The sequence below is a fragment of the Phyllostomus discolor genome, chromosome 2 (assembly GCF_004126475.2).
Source record: "Phyllostomus discolor isolate MPI-MPIP mPhyDis1 chromosome 2, mPhyDis1.pri.v3, whole genome shotgun sequence".
Classification (NCBI taxonomy): domain Eukaryota; kingdom Metazoa; phylum Chordata; class Mammalia; order Chiroptera; family Phyllostomidae; genus Phyllostomus; species Phyllostomus discolor.
The window spans coordinates 168,784,942-168,800,568 of record NC_040904.2 but is presented as its reverse complement, the minus strand read 5'-3'; positions in this window follow the sequence as shown (position 1 = coordinate 168,800,568).

Genomic DNA, 15,627 nt, shown 5'->3' with positions numbered 1-15,627 from the left:
TCACATGGCTGCCATGCGAGAGCAAGCGTGCTGAGTAAGCAAAACTCTTTTTGGAGGTTTTAAAGAATTTTTAAACAGATATTTTCCCCCTTTCAAAAAAAAAAATCTACTTGGCTTTCCACATATCAGAGAAAGAATTAAATTGTGTATATCTTTCTTTATGGAAAACCTTTATATATTTCGCCTGGCCAGGTGGCTCCGTTGGTTGGAGCATCGTTCTATACACCAGTAGGTTGTGGGTTCAATCCCACACCTAGGTTGCAGATTTGATCCTTAGTTGGGGGTGTGTGTTGCGGGGGGGGGGGATCAGTTAATGTTTCTCTCACACCAGTGTTTTTCTCTTTCTCTCTCTCCCTCAAATCAATTTTTTAAAAACCATATCCTCAGGTAAAGATTAAAATTTTTTAAAATCTTTTATATATTTTCAGTTTTTGAAAATTATTGAAAACAATTTCAATTATTGAAAATTGAAAATTTAAATACTGAAAATCAGCTTTTTTAACAGGAATGAACAATATGGGAAGCTATCAGCAGAAATGCTAGATCACAGCAGTGTGTTAATTCCCTGGTTCTAGAAAAACCAACTAAACATTGTTCTTGGAGTAAAAATTCTTAAGTTCATGAAAAACATTAAACATTAAATAAGATGTTCAGTTACCCATTTTTCCTTTCCTTATCAAATGTGCCCATTTGGTCTATTAACTTTAATATGATACATTTTCTTTTATTTGTATTTTAGTGACTTGTCCTTTGTTTTTCAGAGTTAGCCTATGTTTTTTTCCCTTTATCAAATGAAAATTATTATTGTCTAAGGAAGAATAACAATAAATATACTATTTTAATTTAAGGGAAACTTGAAGAATATATCTTTACAAATTTTTTTTGTCATTTAATTGTGATCTTTCCAATTTACAATTTCCTTCTGTTTGCAGAGTTACCAGATGAGTCTAAGATTAAGCAAGCAAAACCCTGAAATAATTGTTAGAGAATTAAATACCTGTATCCTAATAAAATCCCACCCGATAGTGGGTCAACTGAAAAAGAATGAATCTACTGCAAAACATGAATTTTGTAATACGATATCTTCATATAAAATAGGGTAGAAATAAATATATAAATACCTAAAGTTTTACCTCTTTAAAATTTTACAGTTTTGGATTCCTTATAATTCTGATATTCTTTAAGTGTACTAAAAATCACAGTAAATTCACACGTTGGATTAAAATAAGAAGCACACATAAGAGACTTCTATGAAGGGTCTTATATTTCTTTTGAACCTGCCCTAGTTGCAAAATTCTTACCATACAAGTTTCCTAACATTGACCCCAAAATCAGATATACACATATGAAAACTAATTTGACAAAAGTCAGCTGAATTAAAATAGTTTAGGAACTTGCTTTTGTTTGACTGTCTTCCCTAGATATTTGACATGTACGGACATGCCGAAACTAATGAAGAAACGTGTGGTCTGGTCTTGACAACACTCACAGTAACTTTCCTCTCATGAGGAAAGCACAGACTTAAACATTATAGTTTAGTGTTCAGAATGTTTCTTAAAATCATACCATAATGTGATTTCATAGACTGTTGGTAATAGGTACACACTCTTTTGATGTTTAAAACACAGCAAATGCCACATATTTAGTGGGGCTCTGATTTGGTTCAAGTATCACTGTAGAAAGAGGTAATGGACCAGAATATATATCAATTTCACAAAATGAAAAATACGTGGGCAGTGAGTAAGGAAGTCTGAGTGATGAGGTGACCCTTTAACTGATCCTTCACATAAGGAATTCCTGTAAGTGCCACTGAGAATGGGTACATAAGACTTGGTCTACGGAGGGCACAGAGGGGTGGCCAGCGTAGGAGAGGTCCATGTGAAGGGACACCTAGCTTTTCAGACTGCCACATGATTAATGTTAGCAGAACGGCACAATGTGCCCCAAGACTTCAAAAGAGTGCCAGGGGGCTGAGGCCATCCAGGAAGCCTTTAGGGAGGCCATGTACCTTGAGGAGGGCCTCAAAGTCCAGGTGAGATTCCAATAGGTTGAGAGGAAATGGAGAGAAATCCTGGAGGGAAAATGTAAACATGCTAAAAACATTCTGGCAGCACAGAGAAGCCGCCTGGCTGCTGTGGAGACTTTCTGGGGCAAAATAGAGCAAAGTGGAATCGTCCATACTGTAAAAGACATTCAGACTAGGAAACCCAGATTTTTACTGATGGGGAACTCTGGAAAGCTTCTAAAGGAAATCAGAACATCAGCAGGTAAGGAATACAAGTGGGATCCTGGGGTAGAGATGGAGGTCGGGACAAGGACAACGAGGAGGTTTTCTGATAGTTTGGCTTTGGCGGTATTTGTCTGTCTGAGAATAGATGGCAGAAGAAAAGGCCAAAGGAAAGGATTTGATTCGGGGTCAATAATAGTTTGACTCTTTCTGTACTACTGTTTCTATTTATCACTTTCACTAGCTAATAATACATTCTATAAAAAAATGTTATATGCTTCTGGCTGGCGTAGCTCAGTGGATTGAGTGTGGGCTGCAAACCAAGGCATCGTAGGTTCGATTCCCAGTGAGGGCACATGCCTGGGTTGCAGGCCACAGCCCCCAGCAACCACACATTGATGTTTCTCTCTCTCTCCTTCTCCCTCCCTTCCCTCTCTAAAAATAAATAAATAAACTCTTTTTAAAAATCTTTAAAAAAATTTAAAAAGTTTTTAAAAAATGTTATATGCTCCATTCAATGAGAAACAAAACTTGCAATAAAATCTTCATTTTTATTTACATTGAGAGAATGTATGGTGGTAGGTAATTGATGCCCTCCAGCACCCCTTTCAGCAACCTGTGGCTATCATTTTCCAATAGTACAGAGAAGGTCCTAGAATGTGTGTTCCAGTATATTACCTACTGAATGCACAAGATTGTTGGCTCAAAAGAAATTAAGTGATTCAGATCATACTTATGCCCATATTTAAAAATCACTGATCCTCTTGTTAAAAATGTCTATCCTCAGTGATGTCCTCGAACAGAAAGTGTCAGCTGGATTCAAGTCAAAATTGGTCAACAATTTAAAAAAAAAAAATCCCTTAGCCAGACCATTGTGGCCTTTTGCAAGGACACTGGGAAAGATAACTTCTTGTTCTAATCAAGACTGCCCCCAAATTTCTAATTTTAGTCATAGGACAAAATAATACTTGGAAATGAAATCTGGTTATAGCCAAATTAGAAGAAAACAGTGGTAACTGAGAAACCAGATTATCTTGTTTTTAATAATTTTACATTGCTTTTGTACCTGCATTGACTTGCTTTTCTCTCTCTCTCTCTCTCCCACTTTAAATTCCCTTTTGGTCACCTACATTTTTTCTTTTTTCTATTTCTTTTTAACCTTTCTGTACTACACTGTTTTTATGATGCCTTATTTCCCAAGAAGAGTTAGTTAGCCCTAATCATTTCCAGCCTCAGAGTTGTAAACTCAGACTCTAATAAAGTAAACAAAGTCCCAAGGTTATATACCTATCATCATCCTACAGTCGATATTACTGCCTCCAAATATAAAAAGCATTTACATTGATCCAACTCTTTTTTACGGTACTGGAGGTAAACACCTGTCTGCCTTACCAAGCCATTCCTAAAGACGGGAGACACTGGCACAACTGCAGTGAAGAACAAGATTTTAATTATTTCTTTTTAATGTAGGGTTTGCCAAGCCCTTGGTTTTTGGGCTTCAGGCTTCCAGTGATGAAGAGAATTTGTGACCATTTTTGATGTCATGTTCTGGCACTCCAAATCCTTTATTTTATCTCTCTTAATATGGATACATGCCCCCCCCCCAAAAAAAGGAGAAGGAAATGGAAGAGAAGGAGGGGAGGAGGAGGAGAAGATCCATACAGAAATATCACAGAAATCTTCATAAATCATTCAAAAAGCAGAATCCCATGTTATTCTGAAAGTGAATTGAGTGCTTACATACTCGTGTTACTACATCACCTACCGAGTGGTGAAAGCTTAACTATGCTGACAGGTATCTCTCTTCATGATTATTAATTATTAACCTCCATTTACATAATAAAAAGATCCCAAACAGGATTATTACATTGTAGTACATTTGTAATGATTCCATTTAACAAAACAACACCTTAACACACACGCAACATAAATGACTTTATCCAACATAACCTCGCTGGATAGTAACTTCAAAAAGTCTAAATTTGGGACCCTCCTAAATGTGAGGCCCCAAAGGGCTTCCTTGTCCAGGCCCCTGGGAGAGGCCCTGCTTTTCTGTTCTAAAAACTTCCCTAAGAGAAAGGCAGTGACCCAGGTGGGCTGAGGACAGAGCCCTCAGTGGATGGCAACCCCCTCTCCTTAGCCCAGCCCACACCACTTTTACAGTTATACAATGGTACATTTGAGAAATGTTTGAATAGTCAATTACTATGTTGCAAAATTAGCAAACAAGTTTGGTGCGAGTTGACAAACCCACTGACTTTGCCACAGACCTAAATAGAAAATTCCTTTTAGCCTCAGCTGACAACACAACAAAACAAAACAGGGGACAGCTCATGTTGTCGATGAAGGTTTGTTCTCTGCCTTTCCCTTTTCAAGCAACTCAAAGCCTTGTGGTCAGTTTCATTTCTTGATCCCACATTGAAAGGATGCAGAGGAAAGAGTACCTCTAGTTCATTCCTGGCTAAGCGGATGGGTCATGGTAAAGAAGGAAACCAAAGTCCGTAAGGCTTATGACTGAGTGCAACTAAAGTAACTAACATACTCCTCTAAATGATAAATTAGAGCTTTTAGAAGTTTGACCGAAAGAGTGATTCCTACCATTTAAAATGCCTACCTGAGAAAACAGCACCGCTAAGAGATGCATGATTATAATGATTACTATAACAACAATTCCTAAACAGCTAACTCACCTTGTTAATTTAAGTTCTTTGTATGAAATGCAATATTAATACAGTGCTAAGTTGAGCTGACTGCCTTTCTAATTCATAATAGCAACTGATGATTTTTTTAAAAATTACGTTCTTTTGGGACCACAGCACATTAATTTCCATTGCTTTCTTTCATAGTACTACCCATTCCTTTCCTTCAAAAACAAATTCCCTTCCAGGACAATGTCTATGCATTTTGATTTTTGTAAGTTCATCAGCGATTGCACTTCATAAATCTGTCGTCTTGCTTGAATTCGGACTCCCACAGTATCTTGAGCTGTAACCCAACAGGCTGAGTGGCTAGGCTGGGATGAGACGGGGCACACGAGACAGAGAAGGGTATCCAGCAGGCTCTGTAATGGGGAGGGCTCTCCTAAAAGGCAATAACACAAATCTGTGCTGCAAAAGAATCGTGTCCCTAGTAATGGGGGATGCGCTAGGCTGCCTGTGCAGTATCCTATTCAGCATGTTGAAATAAGGAATGCGTGTGGTCAAATTCAAGGAATTTGAGCAGAGCAAGATATGTAACAGATAGTTCATATACATAAAATGGACATTAACATTTCCTAATGGACTTTTTGGTGACTGCAAAGAAGGATTTCCCGAGTCAGGTTTCCTCAGTGAATGTGCGGGGTGCTTCCCTCTCCAGCTGAGCTGTGAGCAGCTCCAGGGCTGGGCTCCCACAGGGCACTTTGCTACGAGGGTTAGCATCGCCAGCATGACTAGATTAACTGTTTTTTTGTTGTTCTTTATGGGTTGCATGAGTTAGGAATTATAATTCCTGGAGGGCTGGGTAAAAAAGTGGTAGCACCACTTTCTCTTTAAATGTAGGAAAGCTGACTCAGAAAAAGTAAATGTCTTGACCTCATTCAGGAGGACAAGAGCAGGGGGCACATTCAGGCAGAAGGTATATTTAGTAGGTTTGGGGTGGACTCAAGTATTCCAGACAGCCAGTTTAGATTAGTGGTGAACAATCTCTTTTGTCTGTTTACCCTGGTTAAACAGTAGGCCATGACTGGCTCATTGGAGGTACCCTATAAATTCTGAATAAATGAAAGTTTTTATTAAAGGTGCTGTGCCTCCAAAACAATTCTTTAGGACTTATGTAAGGGTTGCAACAAGTAATATTCTAATAAATATTCTAATTGGTAGATCCTGCCTTATATTACAACGCAGTAGCTCTTTCTCATGCCCACAGACAAGTGTGAGATGGTGAAGTAAATGCTCGTGGTGCATGCAGGAGCCATCAGTCCCTTTGTAGAGGGCTGCCTTCCCAGGATACTAAGCAGTAATTAGCAACCATGTGTTCAAAGAATAGTCAAAGAATAATAAGGACATGGCAAAATTATAATTATAGTAAGGTTTTCAAAACAAGATACAAAATCTAATAGTAATATGATCCCCATGTTTTTTTAAAATTATGCATATGATATATAAAAACATTTGCAAAGGAAAAATAACTGAAAAACTCAAAATATGAATAGTGGTTATTTCCAGATTGTGGAAATGCAGATAATTTTTATGTTTTCTCACCTATATTTGCCAAATAAGCTTTAAAAAGCATGAATTACTTTCATTCTGAGAAAAGCAATAAATGTTATTAAAAAACAAGAACAATAAAACCAAAGAGTTCCTCTCTTAGGTTTTGTAACAGTTGTTAATCAATCTAAGACGTTAGCCACTAGCTACATCTCTATTTTTAGTGAGAATGCTGTGGGTGCTGGACCAGAACAGTCAACTCTCTTAAAACGTCTTCAGTTCTAAATGAGCACTTATGAGCTACTTAGAGTCTACATAAAATTGTGTATGTCCAGTTTGTTCTGGAAGGATGGGTTGTTTTTTCCTCATCAGCAAGAGGTACTCTAATAGATCTCAAAATATGGTTGAGAAAAATGGAGATTTTAAAATATGCTTAGAGCCTCAATATTTTTTTCATAATGTTGTGAGGCAGTTAATTTTTAGTATAGCATAATAAGGAGTCATCCTCATTTATTAATTCAGTAAATATTATTGAACCCCTATGTGCCAGGCTTTATGGTTAAGGGTTAAGGCAAGAAAGGCAATAAAAACTGCTTTAGTTCAATAACTGGGTGAACTCCCTGGGCCTTCATTTTCTCATGTATAAAGAGCACACAATTCCTGGGCTATAACAAGACCATTGGGAGGAGGAAATGAAATTTACTCATTCATTTATTCAGTATCTACAATGTGCCAAAAATACACTATAAACACCATATAGTTCAAACTGGCAAAATAGTTATTTCCTTCTTCAGGTGGAGCTTCTTTTGCCACTGTTTGGACTATAAAACCTAGAAATGTAAATCATTGGTATCTAAACTTAATAGCAATCAAAGAAACAGCAAAGTGTCCAATAGAGACTCACTAGACATACAATTCTAATATGTTGTCATAAAATTATGATTCTAAATATTTCAATTTCACTAATTTTCCTCATAGAAATGTTCCCCAAAGTTAAAAGGTGAATGGACTGAAATATCATTGGTCTTTTTTTCTTTCCCTTTCCTGTTTTGGTCAACCAAGCAAGCAACCACTGAACACCTACTATGTGTCCAGAAGGATGGCCAAGAGTGTTTCCGTGTCTGTAGACTTCCCTTCTACTCACAAATACCTGGCTCTGCTTCATCTGACTGGTTTCATCTCCTCAATTATTCTAAAGTCACCATGCCTTATTCAGTATAGCACAGGGTCAGCTGGTAATAGATCCTGGAGCTCAAGTGCCTAGACTTACTTAAGCCTGATTCCGGTCACTTATTATCTGTTTTTGGGCAGGTTGTTTCCATCTCCATGCCTCAGTTTCCTCGTCTGTAAAAAGAAGATAATAATAGTTCCCACCTCACACTGCTATTATGAGGATTAACTAAGCTAATATTTGTAGAGCACTTAGAAGAATGTCTAGCACATAGTAAACATGATGTAAGTATTTGTTAGACGTGTATATTTAGGGAATTGTCTCTAACATCAAAACCTAATTATGGTAGAGATTCAGTAAGTCTTTGTTGAGACAGTAAAGTGAAGTAAATATTCTGAAACTCAGTTTTCTCTTTAAAATTGGATCTAATATAAACCATTATACAAAATTACTTTGAGGTTTAAAAGAGATAAGGGGTATGTAAGCGTGATAAACATAAAAGGTATTTTTATTACCATTCATTCATAAGGGCAATATGACATTAGCAAAATTGGTCATAGGATTAAATTAGTTTCAGTGCCTTTTGCTTTGGAAGTATATTGTCACTGTTCATTAAGCCATTATTTCACTTGTTAAACTATTGATTAGTGCTGCAGGAAAGCTAGAAGAACGACAGACTTTGACCCTGACCCATGGAATCTCAGAAAACAACTACGTAATGAGACATGGCGTGCAATATGTGTTTGTTTAACATTAACCAAACTGTGAAGTTGAACAGCACCATGGTACATATTTACCCCTGAACTTGTCCTCAGAGCCAGTGTTTAAACATGCAAATGTACTGGTAGATTTGGGAGGATTTGGTTTGACTTTCTATGGGTTGTTTTCCTTTTCAGTCAAATTGACAAAACATGAAGAGCCAGAGGTGTACCCAGGCACATTTTCTAAATGCCGAAGTAAGTGACCTACATTATGCTTACGTTCTAGGATTTCAGACTGCTGAACATTTTAGTACTCCTTTCTAAATTGGCCAGCCACGTAATTTTGATCTAATCATAATTGATTCAAATATAAGACCCTTTTAATCATCGTGAGTTAGTCCATGGATAAACTGGAAATATAAATGAAAGACTGGCTCTCTTTGAGGTAGCTTGTTGATCGAATAGGACTGCATGATTAATGGGCACCTTCCATTTTCACATCTCTTAAATACAAGGAAGTCTCACAGGCATGAATATGGGCTACTTCTCACTCATTTGAGGTTAACCTGGATACGCTTGCTTAAAATTTGTGTCTGAAAGTCTGCAGTGTTAAATCCTTTATTAGGTCCAGCCCAATTCACTATTTAAAATTTAGAAATGTGGAAACACATGTGCAGGCATTTTCCAATAGGCAGCTTTATTGATATTAAAAATAACATTAATTAAAAACCTTTAGTGTTCTTCTAAAATAATCTTATTCCATTTGAGAACTATACCAGTTTATTTACTTACTGGGTGGTATAGGTACAGATGGAAATAAATATAATGCTGATAGAAATTGGTGATGTGCACTCCAGTATTTTACATCCTTTCCACCTCTTTCCCTTTCACACAGCTGGTCTTCTACTGCTGACATACTGACTTGTTCTCACATGAGTGTAAATATACTGACATGAGTAAGTGCCTGTTTCCTCCTAAACAGAATACTATTGAAGTACATTTATTATATAAATATAGATGTCTTAAGGCTTAGTACCTACCCAGAGTAGGAAGATTCATGGCCTCAACAACTCAGTTTAATTTTTGTAAGGCAAATGTAGTTTAAAAAAATCAGTAGCACTATTTCGTGGTAGGACAGTAATAACTAGTCTGATAAACTTTTACTTGTCCAGTGTACAATCACCTAGACTAGTTTTCCAGGGGCAATTGTGAAGTAAGCAAGATTTTTATCACTCCCATGCTCAGTTATGAAGAGAACCAACAGGAGCAAGAACTACAGTAGGAAATAGAGAAAATGAGCTTCAGCAAACTGTTCGAAGTCCCCCGAGGATTTTACTCAGTGTTTTCTGGTCATGGTTTGGTCACAGAAAAGATTCCTTAAATATTTATTTAACACTATAACTTATTTTTATCACACTAATATAAGGATTTAGAAATATGTTGCAGTAAAGATGAAACACATTTTTAGATGTCACCTCAACAGAGTAATCTCTTTCTGATTACCTCAATAAACTAAATCACCCCAGCTACAGTGAAAATTTTGAGGCTCTGATTATTCTTTTTACCCCTAGGATTTGAGCAGGTAAAAGTACTCATGTGCATTATCACAAATGTTTAGATATACCATAGGAAATATTAGGTATATATTTATATATATATATATATTGATTGATTGATTGATTTTCAATGTGAAGAACTAGATGAGGTCACATGGCTTTGCAGCACATGAGTTTTCCTCTAAAATATTTAAGAAACAACTTTCTTTCAAAGCTTTGCATTATCTAATCACACTTGGGCATTCTCTGTGTGACCGCTGAGATTTCTTGGGAATAATTGACACAAGATGTACATGGCAGCATGCCCATATTGAGTAGATTTGGATGGGCAGTAGGGGGTAGATGATTTTTCAAGAATTCTAAGTAGTTAGAAGGTACCTATCTTGGGCATTTTATTTTGTATCTTGACTATACTGAAAAATTAAGACCTCTTTTTATTTTTTACTCTATTATTCTTCTCTCCCTCATTCCCTTCATTTTTTCCTTAATTTTGTACAGAAAGGTACCATGTTAAAGGAGGCATGTATATTCTTTATTTCCTTTTCCACAAGTCAGATAATACATGTAAAGAGCTTAGAACAGGACCTGTGATACAGTAAGAACTAAATAATATTAATTGTTCTCATTGGTTGTACATATGTTTTTAAATCAGTGAACCACATAAAATAGCCCAGGTACTTACTGTTTTTATGATAATCTACTCTTAAGCAGTATATTAGTTTTTATTCAGAAGAAAAATTATCATATATTAACTAAACCCCAATTCAAAAATTTCATTCCATATTCTTGGCCAAAAACCAGATGGCAAATTCAATTCCTTGGCCTACTGGGCAAACACATTCCAGGAATGGTCCTCAAACTTCTGTTGTTTGTGGTATTCACAGATCCTCAGGAGATATAGCTTTCTTTAGGGGCCCCTTAAAATAGTCATCCACAAGAACATTAGCATTTGTTGCCTCATGTTAACTTGTTAGGAAGTTAAAGTTTCATGTATAGGGAACCCTGAAAATATACATATTTATAGCAGAAATAACAACACAGGTCTGATGCCTCCAGCATGACCTCAGTCTGACGCAGCGTCTGTTTACTCTGGTCTGGTCTTCAGTAAAACATACAGACTTGCCTTAGCAACCACTGCACCGTGAAGTATATACATGTTTCTAAGATAAGGAAGACTTTTTTTAAAAAAACAAACATACAGAAATATGTCAGTTGTAAAAATACAGTTAGAGTTTCTGCAAATAGAAATGTATATGGTAATAACATTTCTAAGTACTTATTGTTATTTACAATAGGAGTCTTACAGGTGTGATGTGTTTGTATGCATAACAGTGATGTTGGCAAAGAATACACCACCATAGACAGCAATGTAAGAATTTGGGTTAATGGCCATCATTTTATAAAAAACATGATATGTAAATATAATGCCTTATTTTTATTTTACTTAATATTTTCTGAATATGTTCGTTAAAAGCGAACTTTGAGGAAACTAAAACAAAACCACTAAGAGACACCTAATTTCAAAGAGCAAGTATAAGACATTTCTTCTTTTTAGTGAGGAAATGGTATGTGCTTTATTGTCAGGTGGGCAGATGACTGGGTCTTCTTTTGGTCTCAATATTTGGTATATTTGGTGGCTTAAATCCCACGAAATTTGAAGTCCGTCAAATTGACTATTTCCTTGACTATTTCCTTGACTTGACTATTTCCTTACTTTCTCTACTCAAAGGTTTGTTGCCGTCATTTATTTCTCTCACTTAATTTTGGTGGAGAATAAGGCAGTAAGAAAAGGTACTCACATGGTTTTTCAAATTGTTTCTCTAAAGTTTTTGCAAAACTTAAAATATTTACAAATTTAGATATTCAAATATACATACATATATAATATTAGTTTTATTTTAAAAATTACAAAGGGGCACCAATTAGACTTTTATTTTAATTCTGATCAAAGTTTTTAAAAAGCGACTGTGAAGGAAATGACAGCTCAGAGGGATCTGAAGACACAGAATAACCTCTCACCAGGTGAGAGCATTAAATTTCTGAAAAGTCCATGACAAGAGAATTACAGGATGAGTAATTTAACAGCTTATGGGGATGATATGGTTATATGGTTGGGGCTGAGATTGTGTAGATTGGTAAAATATTTGTACACTCAAAGAAATAAAAATATTACCAATCATATTGCTACATATTAATACAACTAAATTTTAATTTTTCACCTTTTATTAAAATGTTCCCAGAGTCTTACATTTTGCTGGTGCATAGCAAATTACACTTAAAAATTAATTTTATTAAATAAGTTACTTAAATATAATACTAATAAAATAATAGAAAAGTATTAATAAAGCTAAAGACCCTTTAAAAAGAATTTTCCAGTACATATATCTAGTGTAAGCATAAGTCATTAAATTCTCCTATCTTTTCAACAGTTGAACAGAATAAAGAGAACTCAGACTGCAGTTAAAAGGTGGTAGGCTTTGGGAAAGGTTTGCTATTGTCCTTCACCTTGGAAAATAGAGCCTGCATGTTCATCTGGCATAGTACCAGGGAATGCTTGTGTGACCTTCATAACCCATCCTAATGTCTATTCTTATGGGATAAATGAATGGTGTGGGTTCATTCCTCTTCTAGGAGGCTTTTGTCAGCTATCAGTAGATGTCTTACAGGGGCCTGTCGATGAGCTTTGCCACACCACAGCCTTAAATGCAGCTTAGATAAATCACAAAAGTAATGACGCACTTCTCCATGACTCATATTTTTTCATCATTCCAAACCATTTACCCAAATGTTAAATATTCAATATATAATAAAATAATATAAAATAATGAAAATAAAAATACTTAATATAAAATATTATTGATATGCTGAATTTTTACTTTATTTTTATTATTTATTCTATTACAGTTGTCCCAATATTTTTCCCCTTTTGCTCCCCTCCACCCAGCCCACCCCTCTCCCACACAGTCAATCCCTTCTCCATTGTCTGTGTCCATGGGTCATTCATAAATGTTCTTTGACTAGTCCCTTCCCCAGCCTTCCACCATTTCCCTCCCCTCTCCTCCCCTCCTACAGCTGTCAGCCTGTTCTATGTTTCCGTGCCTCTGGTTTCCTTATGCTTGTTAGTTTGTTTTGTTCATTAGATTCCAGCTCTAAGTGAGGTAATATGGTATTTGTCTTTCACCAACTGGCCTATTTCACTTAATAAAATAGTCTTTGGTTCCATCCATGCTGTCACAAAAGGTAGGCATTCCTTCTTTCTCTTGCACAGTATTCCATTGTGCAAATGTACCACAGTTTTTCAATCCACTCATTTACTGATGAGCACTTGGGCTGTTTTCAACACTTAGCTATTGTAAATAGTGCTGCTGTGAACATAGGGGTGCGAAAGTTCTTTTGAATTGGTATGTTTGGATTCTTAGGGTATATTCCCAGCAATGGAATCACTGAGTCATAAAGCAGTTTCATTTTTAATTTTTTCAGGAAATTCCATACTGTTTTCCACTGTGGCTGCACCAGTGTGTATTCCCACCAACAGTGCATTAGGGCTTGCCTTTCCCCACATCCTCACCAGCACTTGTTGATTTATTAATGATGGCCATTCTGACAGGTGTGGGGTGCATCTCTCTGATGGCTAGTGATGCTGAGCATTGTTTCATATGTCTCTGGGCCCTCTGTATGTCAACTCTGGAGAAGTGTCTATTCAGGTCCTTTGCCCATTTTTTAATTAGGCTGCTAGTCTTCCTGGTGTTGAGTTGTAGGAGTTCTTCATATATCTTGGAGATTAAAACCTTGTCCGATGTATCAGAGGCAAATATGTTCTCCACAGTCAGTTCCCTTTTCATTTTGATGATGGTTTCTTTAGCTGTGCGGAAACTTTATAATTTAATGTAGTCCCATTTGGGTTTTTTTCCCTTTGTTTCTCTTTCCCTGGGAGATACATTGGCAAAATTATTGCTGTGTGGGATGTCTGAAATTTTACTGCCTGTGTTTTCTGCTAGAGCTTTTATGGCATCACGACTTATATTTAAGTTCTTTATTCATTTTGAGTTTATTCTTGTGTATGGTATAAGTTGGTGGTCTAGTTTCAATTTTTTTGCATGTACCAGTCCAGTTCTCCCAACACCATTTATTGAAGAGACCGTTTTTACTCCATTGTATATTCATGCCCCCTTTGTCGAGTATTAATTGAACATAAAGGCATGTGTTTATTTCTGGGCTCTCTATTCTGTTCCATGGATCCAGGTGTCTGTTCTTATGCCAGCACCAGACTGTCTTGATTACAGTGGCCTTGTAGTATAGTTTGATATCAGGTATTGTGATACCTCCAACTTTGTTCTTCTTTCTCAAGATTGCTGTGGCTACTCAAGGTCTTTTTTGTTCCATATAAATTTTTGGAATATTGTTCAAGATCTGTGAAGTTTGCCATTTGTATTTTAATAGGGATTGTGTTGAATCTACAGATTGCTTAGTGTAGTATGCAAATTTTAATGACATTAATTCTTCCAATCCATGAACATGGTATATGCTTCCATTTATTTGTATCTTCCTCAATTTCTTTCTTCAGTGTTCTATAGTTTTCCCAGTACAGGTCTTTTACATCCTTGGTTGAATTTATTCCTAGGTACTTTTTTTTTAAGGCAAACCAGACATGTAGAATGAGAAAAGCAAGTGCTTTTCTGTTCCCTAGACATTATTTTTTCTTTTTTATTGAATTTATTGGGGTGATGGTTAATAAAATTATATAGGTTTCAGGTATATAATTCTATAATACATCATCTGTATATTGTATTGTGTGTTCACCACCTTAGACATGATTTTCTCATGATCCTTGGTAAAAGTGTTACAATATAAACCCTCCAAATGAAATGTTTTATTACATAGCTTAGATAGAATAGTAAATTTCATTTTTATTTCTTATTATGGAAAATTTCAAATTCGTACAAATGTAAATGGGATAACATAGTGAAACCTCACATGTGCATTATCTAGCTTCAAAATTATCAACCTCAGCCAATCTTATTATATCTAAACTACCACCCCTCCCACCCATTATTTTAAATCAAATCTCAAATATATAATTTCCTAGTAAATATATCTGTATATATCAAAAACAGAAAAGTATGTTTTAAAAAGTAGTCATGTGTCACAACTGTTAAAATCAAAACATCCCCTACTGATGGCTGGTGATATCTTGTAATCCTTGAGAAAGCTGGGGCAGCTCCCAGTGATTAGACAAGCACATGTTTTGAAACCTGATTGAATGGCCACTCCAGGTCAGTCAGGTTCTATTAGGAAGAAGTGTTAGGTAAATCATGGAAGATTTACTTAGAAAAAAAGGATATTTGGGCAAACTTGGGCAAAGCATAGGCCAGAAGATCCTCAAGGACACAGGCAAAGAAATGACAACAAGTTGCAACTTGTTTTTTAACAAAGAGTAATTTTATGAGATTGAAGAAGCAGAATACTGATGTTTCAAAATTACATTTTAAACGTTGTATAAATCAACAAAATTCAGAATATGGGAAATTCTATAGGACGTATGATGTGGTTGCATCATCAAATAAATTGTAAAAGGAAAAAAAGAGAGACTGAGGGTGGTTGAACCTACAAATTAAGACAGACTTAAGAGACAGACATATCAACTGATGAGTGTATGAACCCTGTTTAGGTTCTGATTCAAAGAAACTAAGGGTGAAACAAAAAGCAAGAGAAGATCAGAGATATTTGAAAACTGTGTGGAAACATAATAACATCGAGGAAGTGTTGGTTTATTTAAGGTGTTATA